This window comes from Maylandia zebra, linkage group LG17 (genome assembly GCF_041146795.1).
Source record: "Maylandia zebra isolate NMK-2024a linkage group LG17, Mzebra_GT3a, whole genome shotgun sequence".
NCBI lineage: Eukaryota > Metazoa > Chordata > Actinopteri > Cichliformes > Cichlidae > Maylandia > Maylandia zebra.
In genome coordinates, this window is record NC_135183.1 from 32579594 (window position 1) to 32599001 (window position 19408).

The window sequence follows — 19408 nt, forward strand, 5'->3', positions numbered from 1 at the left end:
GAAAAGCACTCAATAATTCATTATTCAGTTCAGTGTCTTTTAGCCTGGCTTTGATTCACCAAGAAGCAATGCTCCTAAGCAAGGAGATAAGATACATATTTGCATGTTTTTGCATTTCCTGGATGCTACAGTCATAGCTCCTAGGCTGTCTGCAGCATAAACCCCTATGTTGAAGTCAGGAACATTACAGGCTACATCATCATAAACCTGAGCCTACTAAAAACGCATGGCATGAGCTACTGCCTCTTCTCCTCAGAAGCTGCTCTCTGAGGCACAAAATAATTTTTATTTAGATATAACTGGAAATTGCACTTATGAAAATTCATGTCAAATGTGCACAGGAGGATCTGGTGACAGCCTCCAGGGATGGCAGAGGGCAGCCAATGGTTTTTTTGGGCTGTGTTAATTACCCTCTGCGCAGCCTTCCTGTTCTCAGTAGTGGGCCCTGAGTACCAACCACCCCTGAGCATGCTCTCCACTGAGGAGCGGTAGAAGGCCAGCAACAGCTTCTGATCCAGGTTATTCTTCCTCAGGACACAGAGGAAGTAGACCGTCTCTGATGTGCTGAGACACTATCCACTCAAAACACTTCATGACTACAGACATGAGGGCTATAGGTCTCATCAAGGCTGTCGTTTTGGTGATGGGAATGATAGTGGAGGCATTCATATAGGTGGAAACGGTGGAATAGCCTGGTGAGGATCCCTGCCAGTTGGTCTGCGCAGGCTTTAACCACAGCCCCAGCCTCTCATCATCCTCCTGACCTCATGTTTCTAGAAGAACCCTCTTTACTCAGGTTGAGTAAAGAGGGTGTTTAACTGCTCTGCGTTTGAGGCTGCTGTCAGGGGTTGGGGGGGCTCTGGCATTTGTAGTTGATTTGTAGTAGATGAGGGCCTGGTTGGCTCTCCTCACAGGGGTTGTTGTCTGTGAAGAAGCCTCTATCCTTGTCCTGATGACCTCCATGGCCTGTTTGATGCCCAGCCTCATGTTGGCTCTGGCAGTGCTGTACAGAGAACTGTCCCTCCGCCTGAAGGCTGCGTTACGAGTTCTAATCAGAGCCTGTACATCACTCTTCATCCAAGGATTTCGGTTAGGAAAAGCCCAGATGGTTTTGGTCACTGTCATATTATCTACACAGCACTAACTGTAGAAAAGTACAGACTGAGTGAAGGTCTCCAGTCTGTCAGATCAAAACAGTCCTGTAGCTGGAGGAGAGCATCATCTGGTCACGTTTTAATGACCTGGGTACTTGGAGGGGTTTGTTTCCTGAGGGGGGTGTAGGCAGGGATGAGGACCAGAGAGTGGTGTTCAGATTGTCCTAGGGCGGGAGCCATGTTGCTCTGTAGACCTGCTCGTTGTTACTGTACACATGGCCCAGTGTCCTGTAAAACATACCTTGTCCCCAGCAACAATATGAACATCCTCCGGGTGTGTGGTTGAGTGCTGAGTTAACGTTAGCATTGGGGGGGGGAATGTAAATAATGATAACTATGGCTACTGTCAGCTTGCGAGGTAGATAGAAGGGCCTGCATTGAATGACCAGGCCTTTAGGTCTGGTGAGCAGTGACTGTCTATAATTCTACTGTCATGGCACCAGTCCTGAAGCACATAAGCACAGAGCCAACAACCTCTTCCCTTACGCGAGTCTTTGATGCAGCCCTGGCTGTGTAGGGTCCAGCACGGTAACTCCACTGAGCCATTGGGGATGTTTGGATGGAGCCATGATGGTGGTTTCTGTTGTTATCTTCACAGCTGGACGCGATAGCCAGCTCTGCATCCCTGCTTTTGGTCCCTCTCCCCCGCGCCATGTATATCAATTGCAGGTCCCAACAATAACCCACGGAGTGCCTGGTGGTCTTGCAATCGCAGGTGGGATCCTGTCCATCTCTAAGTGCTCTGTTTCAGAATTTTTTCCAACCTATCCCCTGTATGATATCATAGATAAGGGGCCTACCTATTTGAAGCCCCATCCACCTGCCGTTCAAATCTTTGGTTTGTGAAAGGCAGCCAATGAAAAGAAAGTTGGCTGAAAGGAAGCGGGAAAGGGGGGCTTGTTTCAGACAGATGAACTGAGGAGTTCCATAAAGACTCAGTATGAAATCAGTATGGGTTATTTTAATGGCTATATATATATATATATATATATATATATATATATATATATATATATATATGGTGTAGTGTATTTTTTATATACACTATGTAAAAGACATTTCTCTCACTTTTTATGCCCAGAGGCAAAGACAAAGGTAAAGATGGAGGAGCACAGGCAATGCTGCAATATTTATGAAACACAGGATCCACAATGGTAGGAGCGTGATGTCACAAAGAGTGTTGTATCCTGTCTTTTAATCATAATGAGCTACATCTTAATGTAAGGTACACACTCTTTTAGTCATGCCTTCTTTCAAATAACCAGCTTTGAAAGAAATTATAAACACTGGCAAATGGATAAGGGAATATAACAAAATCCATGAGTATGGTATTAAGGCCATAATAACACCACTGATATGGCACTAGTGGCTGCTATCATTGTTGACCGAAAAAGTGACGGTTAATGTGATCCAACCCTGACAGGACACTCCCTTGTCACCTGATAGCTTGTGTTACCTGCCTATATGAATGTGAACCCAGACGAGCTTACCATGGGAAAAGTACATGATACCGGCTTTAGAAATGTAGCTGGTCTTCCACTTATTGAGGGTCCTTTTGTGGATTGACTATCTTGCAGCTGGTATATCACATAGCTGTAACGGATGCCTGGCTTGAAACAAAGCAACAGTGGTTTCCTGTGCCTTTGCATTTATCACAACCTGGGGTCTTTTATGCTGTCATTTAATAGCTTAAAGGGGAAGAAGGTCTTTATGGTTAAATGCCCCACATGATATACAGCACACACACTTGGACTCTGCCAAAAGCCACATTCTACAACATTTCCATAAAAACTAGAAGCAAAGAAACAAACAAGTAAAAAAAAAAAAAAACAGCCTGCAGCCAGTGAATAAAGGTTAAATAGGCTTTGTGAGTCACAGATCACAGCTGAAAGTGGAGGAGAGATGGAGTGGGTTGTGGGTCAATACCAGCAGTGTGCATACGGTGGGAAAACGCTTGGAAGGACACAAGGGGGAAAAGAATGCTCGGCAAACTGAGAAGTGCAGAGATGTATGCAGTCCCTCCAGTCATGGAAGTAGTTATAGTTTAAATAATGTGGATGCATTCAAATCCCATAATTCATAACGTTACTTTTCTTCTGTTGAGAGAATTACCAAAGGAAGATATGTAACAATATATGACGTATATCAGCTGTAGGAAAAAAGCTTTACATAACTTAAATTAAAATTATTATTTTTTCAACTTAAAAAATTCTGGTACATAGAGATGCACTGACAGACCGAGCAGAGAACGCAATTGGATGATTTCCAGTGTTCTTAGCCCAGACTGGTGATGATGTCGTAAGGCTTGTACAATGATACAACTAGCAGAGTGCACAGTCACAGAGAAATGTCGTTACCATGGAAGCTCCTCACTGTGAGAGAAGACACAGAGTTTGTAACAGCAAACCTAATCACCTTCACCCAGCTGAAAAGCAAAATTTTAAAGAAGTTAAGAGACACAAAGTGGCTAAGGCTAAAGCTACCCAGGGTTCACAGCCAGCCACAAGCCAGCAGCCTCGGTATTAGCAAACGATCAAAGCAGTTTCAAGGAAAATTATGGGAGTGATTGGAAAAGAGTAAAGGATTGATGTCCTGTTATCTGATGAAGTAAAAATTATACTGGAATATGGTGCAAGTCACTAACATGTTTAATATACAAATTTAATTTATATTGATATAAATCTTTTGCACCTTCTTTTATTTGGTATAATATGTCAGGTAAAGGTGGATGTACAGCAGCTCATTTTCATTTAATTTTTGTAGCTCTTTCCAGTACCACCAACACTATTATTTTGTTATAGGACAGGAAGTTTGCTTATAGATATATACTATAGTATATATAGTTAGCATATCATACAGTTTGCTTACGTGGAGGTAGCTTGTCTGATCTCAATCTTCCTGTGAGTATCTGCAGACTATATCTGCAGCAGAGGCCTCATGGTTATCTCTTTCCCACAGAAGAGAGATACAAAAGATCAAAAGACTGCAGAAGATCTAGTAGCTCACTTAGTAGGAAACTGCCTGATTGTAATCTGTTTAATCCTTTGATCAGTATCAGCCACTGAGATTCACAAAATTGCTTCTTGCTGAACAGATGAGCATTATCAGAAGCAACTAAGGCAGAATAAAGCAAAATATAAAATCAATACATTAGAGACATATTCTATTAAAGTGTTCTTCTCTTCTGTCTGTGAAGCTCCAATAAGATAAAGTGCTATGACAATAGCCAATGATGCATTTGTCAGCCAAGGTGAGTAACACAACCTGGCACTGAAAGGACAGTACAGAGTAACTGGCAGTCCCAAAACACACCAGCTCAGCAGCTATGAAGGTGAAGGAGACAGAGAGGTCAGAGCAGCTAGAGTCACAGTCTGCAGCCTTCTCGCTGATGGGAAATGCTACTGACGTATAAATGCAGTCACACAAATGCATAAAAATAATGCTGAGTAAGAAAAAAGGGACAAGACTTCTTCTTTTCCGGCAAGTCAGACTCTGCAGCCTGGTTTTCATCAAGTCAGCTAACAAAAAAAATATGCTGGAAGTACATTTAAATGGATTGGTGCACAAAAAAGCATTATCATAAAAGCATATTTTTAGGTAAAATTGTATATTTGTTGTAATTTTTCTAGCAATTGTAATAGAGTATGTAATTTTGCATTAGCAGATTAAATGCAACTTGGTACCTTATATGTGTTATTGTGGTGACAATGGAAGATCTGTGTTGGTTCAAACAGCATGGGGATTTCCAGTCTCTCCATAGTGCAGTTTAAGCATCTGAGCATATAACTCATCCGGTTCAAACAAAATTAAAGTTTGAATAAACAAGTATTAAAAGAGATATATATATATATATATATATATATATATATATATATATATATATATATATTAACATGACAGATGCCTTTCTTTTTATCTCTTATCATCAAGGCCGACAAACTTGAGGGTCTTTAATAGGTTTATCAGTCTGCTGATGGATAGCTTTTCCACCCTGAGAACCGCTTGTCTTCTCGATCCTGCTCATCTGCTCACTGCACAGTTTATTTTTCTCCACAAAGCCATTCTTTGAGTGCAAGCCGAGGACTCTTACTGAGGGAGTGCTCAGAAGAGACTTTCTCCGAGGTCAGACAAGCAAGGTTGAGGACATATGCGGGCTCCATTGAACCGAAGCACTTCTACCACTCCTATACTGACGATTAGCAGACGCTCATTTCAGAGTAACCCCCACGAGCAACTGGGACCGGGCTCACTTTCTCCTGAGGAAACGACTCCAGTCTTCCATGCAGGTGTAGGCTACTCGGGCTGGTGTAGGTGTGGTAAGAGCACTGTCTGATTCAGGTCAGTGAACGGGCTTAAAAAGCAATGCATAATTACACACTCTGCAAATCAAGTATGAAAACTTTAGGATAAAATTCCTCCACTCCTACAGTGGGGCAAAAAAGTATTTAGTCAGCCACCGATTGTGCAAGTTCCCCCACCTAAAATGATGACAGAGGTCAGTAATTTGCACCAGAGGTACACTTCAACTGTGAGAGACAGAATGTGAAAAAAAAAATCCATGAATCCACATGGTAGGATTTGTAAAGAATTTATTCGTAAATCAGGGTGGAAAATAAGTATTTGGTCAATAACAAAAATACAACTCAATACTTTGTAACATAACCTTTGTTGGCAATAACAGAGGTCAAACGTTTACTATAGGTCTTTACCAGGTTTGCACACACAGTAGCTGGTATTTTGGCCCATTCCTCCATGCAGATCTTCTCGAGAGCAGTGATGTTTTGGGGCTGTCGCCGAGCAACACGGACTTTCAACTCCCGCCACAGATTTTCTATGGGGTTGAGGTCTGGAGACTGGCTAGGCCACTCCAGGACTTTCAAATGCTTCTTACGGAGCCACTCCTTTGTTGCCCGGGCGGTGTGTTTTGGATCATTGTCATGTTGGAAGACCCAGCCTCGTTTCATCTTCAAAGTTCTCACTGATGGAAGGAGGTTTTGGCTCAAAATCTCACGATACATGGTCCCATTCATTCTGTCCTTAACACGGATCAGTCGTCCTGTCCCCTTGGCAGAAAAACAGCCCCATAGCATGATGTTTCCACCCCCATGCTTCACAGTAGGTATGGTGTTCTTGGGATGCAACTCAGTATTCTTCTTCCTCCAAACACGACGAGTTGAGTTTATACCAAAAAGTTCTACTTTGGTTTCATCTGACCACATGACATTCTCCCAATCCTCTGCTGTATCATCCATGTGCTCTCTGGCAAACTTCAGACGGGCCTGGACATGCACTGGCTTCAGCAGCAGAACACGTCTGGCACTGCGGGATTTGATTCCCTGCCGTTGTAGTGTGTTACTGATGGTGACCTTTGTTACTTTGGTCCCAGCTCTCTGCAGGTCATTCACCAGGTCCCCCCGTGTGGTTCTGGGATCTTTGCTCACCGTTCTCATGATCATTTTGACCCCACGGGATGAGATCTTGCGTGGAGCCCCAGATCGAGGGAGATTATCAGTGGTCTTGTATGTCTTCCATTTTCTGATGATTGCTCCCACAGTTGATTTTTTCACACCAAGCTGCTTGCCTATTGTAGATTCACTCTTCCCAGTCTGGTGCAGGTCTACAATACTTTTCCTGGTGTCCTTCGAAAGCTCTTTGGTCTTGGCCATGGCGGAGTTTGGAGTCTGACTGTTTGATGCTGTGGACAGGTGTCTTTTATACAGATGATGAGTTCAAACAGGTGCCATTCATACAGGTAACGAGTGGGGGACAGAAAAGCTTCTTACAGAAGACGTTACAGGTCTGTGAGAGCCAGAGATTTTCCTTGTTTGAGGTGACCAAATACTTATTTTCCACCCTGATTTACGAATAAATTCTTTACAAATCCTACCATGTGGATTCATGGATTTTTTTTTCAAATTCTGTCTCTCACAGTTGAAGTGTACCTCTGGTGCAAATTACTGACCTCTGTCATCATTTTAAGTGGGGGAACTTGCACAATCGGTGGCTGACTAAATACTTTTTGCCCCACTGTATATAAAGTGATGATGCAGTTATTTGCAGCTGCATATGTAGTGAAAAGCTGCCAGATTCAATTATACCCTATAAATACAGCCTTAATAGTCATTGTTAAGGCTGGTTGGTTCACAATTGTCATGTGATGCTGGTGCCTTGAACCAATTGGATGTCTGGTGCGATAAAAGAGGTTCTTTAATGGCTTCTTTGACTTAAATCCTTACTAATCATTTTAGAGCTGTGACAAAGATTCGGCTGCCTGGGGGTAATTTTATTTTTAAGCTGCCTATACAATGAATTAAGCTCACACCACCGGGATTTGAGCATGCTTCCTTTGTTTCCTTAACAGTATATTTTAAAAACTTCAGGGATAAGAGGAACTGGAAGAATTTGCAGTTTGTCAGAAGTGGAAATCTATGTGGTTTTAAGAGATCTGGAGACATCTGCTATGTTGTGAAGATAATCATATCTAAACAAACTGTGCATATGTCTCAGTATATGAAATCAAATCAGCCCTTCAGAAATACATGTTGGACTTTTTTTTTTTTTTTTTACACTCAGCAAGTGACATCTACCACCAGTCTGGCAACTCATCTGCTCTCACCCACTCTACCATCTGTTGCCCACCTGATCCCCACAAGCAACTCACCTGCAGTCTACAAGCAGGGTCACACTTACTGATTGCTTTCTATTCAAAAGGGCCTGAAATAATATTGAGGGGCAGATAGTTACAGTCATTATTGATTATCATTTAGCCTTGATTGTTGTGTTACTATATTAGTGGACACATGCAGGATTCAATATGTGTGTATACATGTGAGCCAGGAGTTCAAGATTGCTATGCCATGCATCCTTTTATTAATCTTAGTCTTGTTGTGTTCCTTCACTCTATTCTCCAGCATTGTGCCTTCCCATTTCTCTTTCCTTACCTTTCATTTCCTTTCATAATTCAATTAATAAATATTTTTAACTTTTTTTTTTCAAATTCCACAAAAGGATTTCTAAGCTCTCTGCACTGTAGCTGTGGTTTTTTTTGCAGAGCGATATCAATTTAGGTTTTTTATGAACGATACCAATACTGATAATTGGTGATGTAAAAAATCTGATATATATAGAGATAGAGATATATGCTTTGCCTGACTCTGCTTGGATTTACTGGTTGTTGTCTTTGTGACATTCCAAACATGTATTGTCTTGTGGACAAAGTATGCAACATCCACCCTTATAACATGGTTGAATGGTGTTTCTCCTTGCTCTTCTTTACATTAAATTATTTACATTAAAAAACACCAACAAATTGGCAAATATTTAATATTAGCCAATAATATCAGCCTGCCCATAAATCAGTTAGGACAATATTGTTTTCTGTGTGTAACTCAGTACACAGTCCCTGCCACTTGGTTTGGATGTTGTCAGCCCAGTGAATAGACGTTATCTAGTATTATCAGTCTCATAGTGCCAGTAGGTGGCTGTCTCTGCATAATAAGACCTGGTTTCATTCTCTCAGGTAATCAAAAGTTAGCCATTGTTTTTCTATGGCAACAAAGTTCATAAAATTAGACTGCATATGTGGAAAAGGAGTAAATTAACCAACTCTCAAAGCTGTACATAAGTTCAAGACTTGTCTTTTGGACTTTAGTATTTTGTATTTTGATCTAACTCGCTGTTAGATCGTCGTTTTTTTCTGAATTAAAACCACTTGATTAAAGTTGGAAAAATATCACAGTTTGGTTTAAAATACAATTTTTGTACAACATAAAGAACATGCTTCAAACCTGCATGAGCAGCTTATCCATGGCATTCAACACTGGAGATTTAGAAGTTCTTTAAGAAAACCATGAGATGTCTCCTTCATAACCTGAATGTTTATCACTGAATGCAGTCTGCTGAGCAGTTAAAAATGCATTAAGCCTCTTGAGATATAACATTTCATTTTCAAAGGGGTCAAGTAGGTTTAGGAGGGGGGTGCCTACTGGTAGCTGCAAATAGACACCATTTTCATATGTCTAGCTTGAAGGACTGACTTGTTTAAATGAAAATCTGGTTCTAGCTCACTGTCTACCCTACGACAGTTGGAACGATGCAACTTATTGAGTTGATCACAAAACAAGACACAATCGAAGATATCAAGGCGAATCGAGATATCGCCCTGCCTTAGCTGGAGATTCAGTTTTTAATTTAAGCTCTAGCTTGGTGTTTATGTTAGCAAAGACATCAAATACTTGAATTTAGTCTTGCAGAAAATCAGATCTGCTTGACACAATACAGCTTATTTGCTGTAGTCCTCAAAGCCCCTCACTGAGCAAAACTGGGTCTCTTCCATCTTCCCGAAACAACATCATATTCCAAAAATGGAAAACACACACACACACACACACACTCAATTACAAAACCATCTGTCTTGTATAAAAAAAGGAGAGGAGAACACTAGCATCTGCTCTATCAGAGACCTTCCAGCAGAAGCTACGTGTCACCCTCCCGCCCTGGCTTTAACTTGTCCCCATTCTCTAATTCATCAATCTTCAACCACTGATGCTAATTTTCATGTGTTCCAATTCGTTAATGAAAACAGCCACCCAGACACATTCAGCCATGAGCCAAGCGGTACAGCAAAGATGAGGGGTGATGTTTATGTTCCCCCACCCCACCATCGCCGCAGGGTGCTATTAACCCACAGAGTACCGAAGGATCTATGATGTACTATGATGCTAATTGTGTTCATTCGGCTGCAGCTTCCACAGCACGAATGAGTAAATCTGGTATGAAGACAAAACCCCAAGATGCTCCTGTTGTGACTTCATTAGTATGTGCACCTGAATACTTTATTGTTCTTATATAGTACTGGCAAGAAAAAAAACAATCTCTGTAGACGAATTTAACAAAAGAAGCAATGTTTCCTTGTTGTTTCCAATTTCAATATATTAAACACCAATTCTGAAAGAAAAATGACATATCAAATACATACTGGAGGTAATAATGTACAAGCTCTCCTATGGGAGCCTCATAATAGTTAAAGTAGGATACTTGTATGTTTTTCCAGTTGAATTTAACAACTAATCAACAGAGAAGTTTATTTTTCAAAGTTTATGATTATAAAATGTAATTTTTACAATGTGTTTCTTTATTTTTACATGGAATAATTTGATCTGTTAGAACAAGAACAGGAATTCAAAGACATTTGAAATTAGGACACGGTAAATGTAATTGTTTTCAATGGGATTCTATTAAGTTTATGAAAAAAATTGCAAATGTATTAATAATGCTAACATATTATTTTGTCACTAATTAAATCACATTAACCTAAAAAATGGCAAAGTAAAAAAAAAATTAAATTAAATGTACTATATTAATTCATCATTACTATTAGTTGCACTTTGCTTTACAGGTTGGATCTCGTTTGCCTTCAATATTAATTCTTAATTGCACAAATTCAACAAGGTGCTGGAAACATTCCTCACACATTTTGGTCCATACTGACATGACAACATCCCACAGGCGCAGCAGATTTGTTGGCTGCACATCCACAGTATGCATCTCCTCCATCTCTCCAAAGGTGCTCTATTGGATTCATATCTGGTGAGTGTCGAGGCCATTTGAGTGCAGTGAGTTGATTTCATTTTCAGGGCACCATTTTGCGATGATTTGAGCTTTGTGACATGGTGTGCTATCCTGCTGGAAGTCGCCATCAGAAGATGGTTGAAGGCTTCAGATAGAATGAACATGGTCAGCAACAACACTCGGGTAGGCTGTGTGTGTGAGGCTGTGCAAACCATGGCCTCAGATTCAGCTTCTTAGCTGACTTGAGTGGTACTAGTTGTGGTCTTCTGCTGTTATAGCCCACCTGCTTCAAGGTTTAACATGAGGTGCATTCATGCATTTTTTTCTCTTTTTCTGACCATTCTTTGTAAACCATAGAGTTGACTGTGTGGGGGAAATCGCAGTAAATAAGCAGTTTCTGCAATACTCAGAACAGCCAGTCTGCCACCAACACCTATGCTACTGTCAAAGTAAATTAAGTGACCTTTCTTCCCCATTCTGAATCCCAATTTGAACTTCAACAGGTCACATTTATCATGTCTACATACCTAAATACACTAAGCTGCCGCTGTGTGATTTCCTGTTTGGATAATTTAGTTAATGAGCAGTTGAACAGGTGTATCTAACAAAGTGGCCATTCGCTTCATGCGCATATATTCTTTCTTCATTAATTTTTCTGGTTTTAAAAGTTGACCTAATTATGCTTGTAATTCTTCCTTGAGGTTATTTTCCACTGTAATAACCTCAAGCTCTAATCACAGCTATACTATGGAAAAGAAAACCTTTTCAGAGAATGAAACTAATTTAAATCCTTGGTGTTATATAAGGAAGCTGACCTGAACCCTGATCCCCAATCAGTCTGAAAACAACATCATACCTGTCTCTGGTTTATAGATCGTTCGATCATTTAAGTCGACAGCGGTTAGAATGAGAATACACCGAAACCAAAACTTCGAGCTCCATCGCCTGACTTCTCGTCTAATGGGCTGTGGATAAATGGGAGAGCAGGAGAGTGATGGTGACAGTGCATCTGCCATGAGTAATGGCTCAGTGCTGGCACTGCTCTGACAGGCCGGGGAGTTTTCACAGGAGACTGGAGGTATGTCGTCTGATGTCTCATGGGGGAAAAGCTCACCAACAGCAGTCATGCCCACAGTGCCAACATGCAACACCTGCCATGCCATGGGATAACAATTATAGTACTACCGGTACTATTATAACACTATTTACAGCTGCAAGAACATTTAAACAAACCCGGTGTTCGCTACTTTTAAAAGAGAAGATTATTTTAGGTAACATTTTTAAATAAAGAGAAAAGGACCTGAAGGAATTGTTGACTCGTCATATAAAAGCTGAGGTGATATGTAATAGCGGTACTGTTATATTCAAGTGTCTTGATGTAGTTCAGACTTTTCATTTCATTTTTCAAACCTGTGCTTTTCCTTGCTGTGACTTGTCAAAATGTTTTCAGTGAAAAGCTTTAATATAATTCAGTACCTGTCAGTTACAACTGTGTACAATCTTTTTTTTTTTCTCTATTAATTCTCACCTGTGTATTTTTTTCAGTGGCCTAACATGGGCTGGCTTTGGCAGGAGATCGTATAACTGCAGAGAGCTTCGTCACGTACGTTTTAGAAGAAATTAAAACCTTAAAGGCAGTTAAAGTTAGATATGTTTTCTTGCAGTCTTAGCTCTCGCTGTGTTTTCCTGGAGATTATAAAAGAACAGAGAGTTAAATGCTGACTGGAGCTTTCGAAATGTAGGTTAGCAGGTTGATATTAGCATTCTGGTGCCGCCTCGCACAGCACAATTATAGGCTTCCTGTTCACTGCAACAATTATTAAACCTGCAAATATTTTCTGTGCTCTAAAGTACTTTCCTATGCAGGGTCAATTTTTTCAGAATTTTTTCATAGGGGTGACCATATGGAGGCTACAAAAATATTGGGGTGGCACACCAAAAACAGAAGATCGTGAGGGATGTACAAAGTGACACAATACGAATGACAAAAACTGCATATGTAGTAATAAATAACAAGTTAATGTTTCAACTCATTGTAGGCTGTCTTCCTCTCGCTTGTGCTCATGTTTACTAAAATTATTACCATCTTTGGATAGTCATGCCAGGGGGCGCTAGCAAATTTTGGGTGTGGCCAGTGCCCCCCTTGGCCCCCCCTTGGTGGTGCCCCTGGGTCAGAGTGGGCGCACGGCATCAAGTCATATTGAATCACGCTGTAAATGTTAGTACCCCAAGGAAAAACCCCCACAAAACTCACACTTTAAATTCTGCAGTGACACACAGTGCCATTCTTATTGCCTCCAAAAAGATTCTACCCACTCATGGACTGTTTTGCAGCCAGGCGTGGAAGTCACTGGTGACTTTCTGCAGCATATAGAACAAGCATGTATGCATTTAATTAAACACTACGCAAAGAGCAGTGCTTGTTTGTTTGTTTTTCACTGCATAACAGGGACACTGGGCTCAGTTCCTTGAAATCACAATGAATAAGCAAATCAGGGTTGCAGTCATTTACATTACATTGCATTTACATTTGAGTCTATATTATGTAGCGGTGGAAATCCCACAACAGAACACTATCACAATAGTTCATTCATGATATGATATGATATTTTATTTAATAAAATATCAACATTTGGTGATATCTGATATCAATCAGATATCAGTCTGCAATCGAATGGGATCACGTTAGCAATTTCATGCAATTTCTTCCTGATAATACAACAATTAACTGTGATAAATTGTCAAAAAATCCCATATTTTCTATCTACATATATTTCTTATCTACATTTCTGTCTATCATATCTACATAGACAGATATTCACATTTAACTGTTACAATTATGTCAAACTGCATCTGTTTGCAGAAATGTTGCCTCCTATCAAGCAACCTGTGCAATTACAACCAAAACTGGTACTTGTGACTGAACTATTAGCTTGCTCTGAATTAGGAGGCAGCAGTGGGACGGTTTTTCGGCTGAGCAGATTTAAAGTAAATTTGCTCAACTAACATTATCCCAGGATAGCGGTGCATGAGATGAGCCCTCTTGTTCATAATATTCACAGAGAAATCAAATTTATTTTAAAAAATACTGCTATTTGGTGTTCCTGTATCGATACACCGTCATGCAAAATACTGCGATACTATGCTATATCAACTTTTCTCCCACACTTGTGCTGTTATAGCAAATACGTTCTGTTTATTCAGCTCCACCTTCATCTCATCCACAGACACAGACCACACTGTAGCTTCAGAACAGTTTCCAGCACATTCACATCTGCAATCCCACACTGTAAGCAACTTGTCTGTTAAATTACAGTCAGAACTAGTAGAATTTAAACAATTATTTACTTTTCATCCTGCCTACATCTATACAACAGCAGAAATGTTCTGTATTGATTCTACGCTTTAATGTATAATACTGACAGCTGTTTGGATGCATTATACTATTTTTTTAGTATGCCCACCATAATCCCCACAGTAAAATCACACGTCGTCCCCAGTGTGCCCTAAACTCAGTTTCTTGTCTTTCTTGGACTGCGGCAGGACATCAGCTTTGTCACAACTCCCTGCTGTATTGCACATTTCCTTCCATGCAGATGATCACTACAGCATCTACACCATCATGGCCCATCGCTAATTAACCCTTAACACTGCATCACACCATTCTAACAAAGTGCAAACACACAAAGCACTCACATAACCATTGTAATACGTCTAGATGAATGGCAGAAACGCTCACATTCCTACTGATGTTGGAGTGCTGTCTAATCCTTCTGTGACTGCAGTATTCTTTATTTCTAAATGCACATTTTGCAGTATTCAGGTGCACTCACTGAGAATCCATTTACAGCATTTTGTCTTAAACTGTCTACACTTTAACAAACTTCCAACTCACAAGTTCATTAGAACATGGCCAACATTTGCTCAGTAATATTCACTAATCATTAATGACAAAGGACTGCTAAATGCTACTATTACAATTATATGGCAAGGTGAACAACATTTTTTTAGCTGATGTAGTAATAATAATAAGATTGGGTTTAATATGACTGCTGATGTATATTTCAAGCAAATCTTGAAAAATATTAAAGGCTGTCCTCGTCTCTGTGCCTTTGTCCTCCAAACTCATGTATAATGGTTTCGTTTTATCGACTATAATCAGTCGAGCTCTTACCCTACATCTCAAAATCTCTGATATGAAATCAAGGGCGGCTTAAGCTTCCCTTTAAGTCAAAACACTTGAAATGACACCGGGAGGATGGAGGGGGGAGCTGAGCTACAGCTGGCAGCATCACCAGCAGACATCAAGTAATCCGCTCAGCGCTTTCACGGGCCTGCCCGCACCGGCCGGCAGCACCGACCCTGCTGCACCAGCAGCTTCATTCAACGCCAGGGCCCACCGACAAACCGCTTTCCCTCCCCTCCTGTGGCTTTGATGCTACTGCTCCTCAAGATGCAGTGCGGCTAGTGCACGCACTGCAACGTCTGCCTCATACTCGGCGGCATCCAAAATAATACCGGGCGTCCATATTGCTGTGTTACCGCAAACCTGGGCATCCTGGACCAGCCAGCATCACAGGGACATCGCGGCAGATGACAAGACTTGACACACTCGCTGCACCATTACCCTAACCCTTATGTCGTGGGGGGGATGAAAGAATAAAGACACCCCCCTCCTTCACACACCCCCACTCCATCTTTAAAGAACTAAAAGAGATGAGAAACACTCACCGTTTTCTACAACCCGACTGTTGTTTCCTCCACCCCGTCAGTGAAATGTGTGTTGATGCTGCTGAAAAGGCTGAGAGAGGCGCGCGTGTGTGCTGTGGGTAGGTGTGTGTGTTTCAGAGTCTGTGTCCGGCTGGTGCGTGTCCGCCCCCCCCCCTCTCAGCCGCTGCTACAGCAAGCTGTGGTCCACACGGGTCCTCCGCTCTCCCCAGCAGCTCCCCTACCGCTGTCAAAACCAGCAGCGACAGAGATCGTCTACGCTCAGAGAGGATGACGCACTCCTCTCACAAAAAAGGGACCAAGCTTTAGCCCAACATTTGACTTTGTGCTTTAAACATTGTATAAACAAGGCCTACATGCCATGAAAACTTTTATGCCATTTACCCCAGCAGGAAAAGAAGCTCATCAGCATGTTTTCATCGTAGAAACAACAGTAAAAGCTAAGATTTCTGTCAAATAAGGTAACACAGACTCCCTATATGATTATATTTCTAAGGCAGGTAAATACTCTGTCAGGTACTTAACTAATATTATTAATCTATTGATTTTAGTCTAATATAAACTAGTAGTAATCTAAAACCTCACAAAAAGAAGACTATTTTCTTTTATACCAGAGTGAGACTCCTTTGCTTTAATGTTTTCAGTCGTTACCAATGTGACGCAGATTAAAAAAAACAACAACAACAACAAAAACAACAACAAAAAAACCACCCAACTACAGCGACCCCTCTTTAATGAGCGCAGCAGAGGGGCCTGCGGGCGAAGGTGCGTGAAACAAACAGTCCTGCCGGGATGTAAAGGCTTTATTTCTAAAACGTTGAAACCATTACTTTAGTAAATCATCATTAAGCTTTGTTTGCTTTATAGTTTTGGCTCTTGTTTTTAAAGACCTTACATTTGCAAGATTTAGATGTTGAGACATTGAGCAGTTTAGTCATTGGCACTTACGTTGGCTTTGCTGCCAGTGTTTTTCACTGGCACCTTCAAAAGTCTCCATTCAGTATAAAATTAACACAGTGTGCTGCTAATAGATGTTTCCCAATGTCACGTGCCTGGACTGGACAGATGGCCTATACAGATATGAACAAGGCCTTGCTGGTGTCAAACACTCCACTGCACATTACATTTTCATTACTGGCCCGCCATCCCACTACATATTTTAAACTGCAGATCCTTCTTCTCACATGACAGCTGTATGCGTGAACACTCCTCACCTATCCCACATAACTCAGGTCGTGTCATGTCAGGGACACAGGAAGTATGTCTTCTATAGACTGCAGCCATCAACACCAGTAATCTACAGACTCACTATCTCTCTCTCACTCACCATCACTACATACACTACTAAAAAAAAGGAACACTTTTCAATCAGAGTAAGCAGTTAAACTTATGGTATAATGAAGTGAACAGTTAAGTAGCAGGGGGGTGCTAATCAGTTTCAGTTGCTTTGCTGTTACTGAAAAAGGAGCAACAATGACACAACTCCTATAACAGAAATAGCTTTAGGCTACAGGTGGATGCCACTTTTATTTTTTTCACCAGCTTTGCATTTGTCTAGAGTAGGGGTGGGCAACTCCAGGCCTCAAGGCCCGGTGTCCTGCAGGTTTTAGATATATCCTTGATCAAACACAGCTGATTTAAATGGCTAAATTACCTCCTCAGCATATCTTGAAGTTCTCCAGAGGCCTGGTAATGAACTAATCATTTGATTCAGGTGGGTTGACCCAGGGTGAGATCTAAAACCTGCAGGACACCGGCCCTTGAGGCCTGGAGTTGTCCACCCCTGGTCTAGAGTCAGTGTCAGAATCAAAAACAGACTTCCTGAGGGTGGCTTGGGGGCCCGACGTCCTCTAGGACAGCAGCCCCCAACCTTTTTGCGCCACAGACCGGTTTATGTCCAACGATATTTTCAAGGCCTTTAAGGTGTCGCGGATAAATACAACAAAATAAAAGCTGTACCAGTACCAAAAAAGAAGATTTATTCATAACAAATGGGAAAAGACCCAGGGAAACCCATTTAACAATAAAAACTATTTTTTAAAAAAAAGATAAAAACCCTGAAAACTATACATTTCACACCTGAGCCTCAACTCGGGGACCGCTACTCTAGGACGCTGTGCTCACTACCCAGCACCGTGTGTTTTGCCATAGAATACCAGAATTAGCATGTCCAGACATGAAAGAGTCTGGAGAAGCCGTGGCAATAATATGCACCTCAATCTGACCAGAAACTCAGTGATGCCCTGGTTCATATCTGGGATCGGCGATTCCTTGGGACACCATCTATTGCCAAACAAACTACTGAATACCATTTTGAGTTGCTGCAATGCAACTTTGCAATTTGATGGTTGGAGTCTCTTTTAATTAAGCCCTCTATACGTTGATCATTTTAATTTCTATCAAATGTTGTAGCATCCTTTTTGTTCCCAACACATTATCCAGTCCATATCAGTATAATATCCAGCATGAGGTTTTTCTCCCATAAAGATCTGATGTTTTTAGAGTGTTCCTTTAATTATTCTGAGAAGTGTATTTTCACCATTATATGTCAGCAAAAAGAAAAACAGTGAGCTTGGAGTTTGCAGCTGTGGCTTAATCATATGTAGCTTCCCACAGGGCAGGCTCAGATCATCAACACTGTTTAGGGGGAAAAAGGATATACGTACAGTTTGTCCACGATATGTGCATGAAGTAACACTCATCTGGGCCGAGGGACATTAGCCTTCACCACTGTGCAGAGTGCTGTAACGTGCAGTAATGGTGACAAGGCCTGAGGGAAGGCCACCACCAAAACAAACACAACTTAATGTGAGATGAAAAATATGCTGCTGTGTCTGTACATGTACGTTCAAACCTCAGAGAGAATGTTGTGCACCAGCTCATGGGTGTGACTGATATTATCCTTTTAAAGACGTGCAGACGTTGAAACGGTGGGCACAGGCACTGATGTCTGACATTTCCACAGGGCAAGTAGGATGTTTGTGTGTGTGTGTGCGCAGGTGTGTCTCCATATTAACTGGCTGACAGAGACCTGCAGAGAGCAATGGCACTGTGCAAACTCAGTTTTCGCTCAGTGAAAGACATGGCGAGACAAGATTATTTATTTATTTAATTTTTTTAAGAGTGCGACATTACTGGCAGACACACCACTAAGTGGAAAAACACTCCTGCAGCAGTACTTTAACATATTTTCATGCATCAGAGGCTTTCTCTGTGTCCTGGAAAGCCATCGTATTCCTATCACCAAGCATCTTTTAAGGCCAAAATATGTCGGACTTGGAGTGGGGTCTACACCAGAGCTTCTCTGTGCCACTGTATGATTTAAAAACAGTTTATACAGGACAGGATATATTATGGCAAGACAGTGTATGTTTAACATTCACCAGATATATATTTCCACACTGTTAATGTTTACACTGAAGAGAAGCAGCTAGAGTCTTCTTCTCACTCATCAGTATGAGCTAGAGGTGGGCAAATATTGATAGTATCGATACTAATGCTGGTATTGGTATTGGATCGATACTTTGTTTCTTTCCTTTAGGTTCAGTATGTAGCCCACTGAATTGTGTTGCATAAATTATTTCTTTGGAAATGAAAAAATATACCTTTAATAACAGAAATTGATCTAAAGTGGTTTGGAGACAGGCTTCTTTACATTCCAGGCACATTTATATGATACTCTGAAAAACCCAGTTTTGAAATACATGTTTGTTTGTTTTGTTGTGTTAACTCATTATAGTGGAAAGTAAAAAAAATATCACAGTGATATAGTGGCCATTAAAATGTGTTCAGAATGTGAAAATTGGTGATTATTCATCTCATAAGTATTTTTCAGACTGCTCAGCCCTGCATAAGTTAAACATATCAGTGCTGGTATTGGTATCTGCAATACTGGGCCTGTATTAGCAAGATCCCAAGCACTACTGGCTGAAATGCAGCCCCAAACCATGATAGAG

The 19408-nt window shown here is 41.0% G+C and overlaps 1 protein-coding gene across 16 annotated transcripts in view; it reads right to left on the bottom strand.

Moving 5' to 3' along the window:
* Nucleotides 1-15685, bottom strand: part of nrcama (neuronal cell adhesion molecule a) — a 64490-nt gene extending 48805 nt beyond the window's left edge. For 9 of the 16 annotated variants that reach the window (XM_076875544.1, XM_076875559.1, XM_076875548.1 and 6 more), the window contains exon 1: nucleotides 15456-15685. The gene's annotated coding sequence lies outside the window, so the exon portion shown is untranslated. The remainder of the gene's footprint in view (nucleotides 1-15455) is intronic. The other 7 variants (XM_076875551.1, XM_076875557.1, XM_076875555.1 and 4 more) reach the window with 1 other exon arrangement.
* Between the last annotated feature and the right edge of the window lie 3723 nt (nucleotides 15686-19408).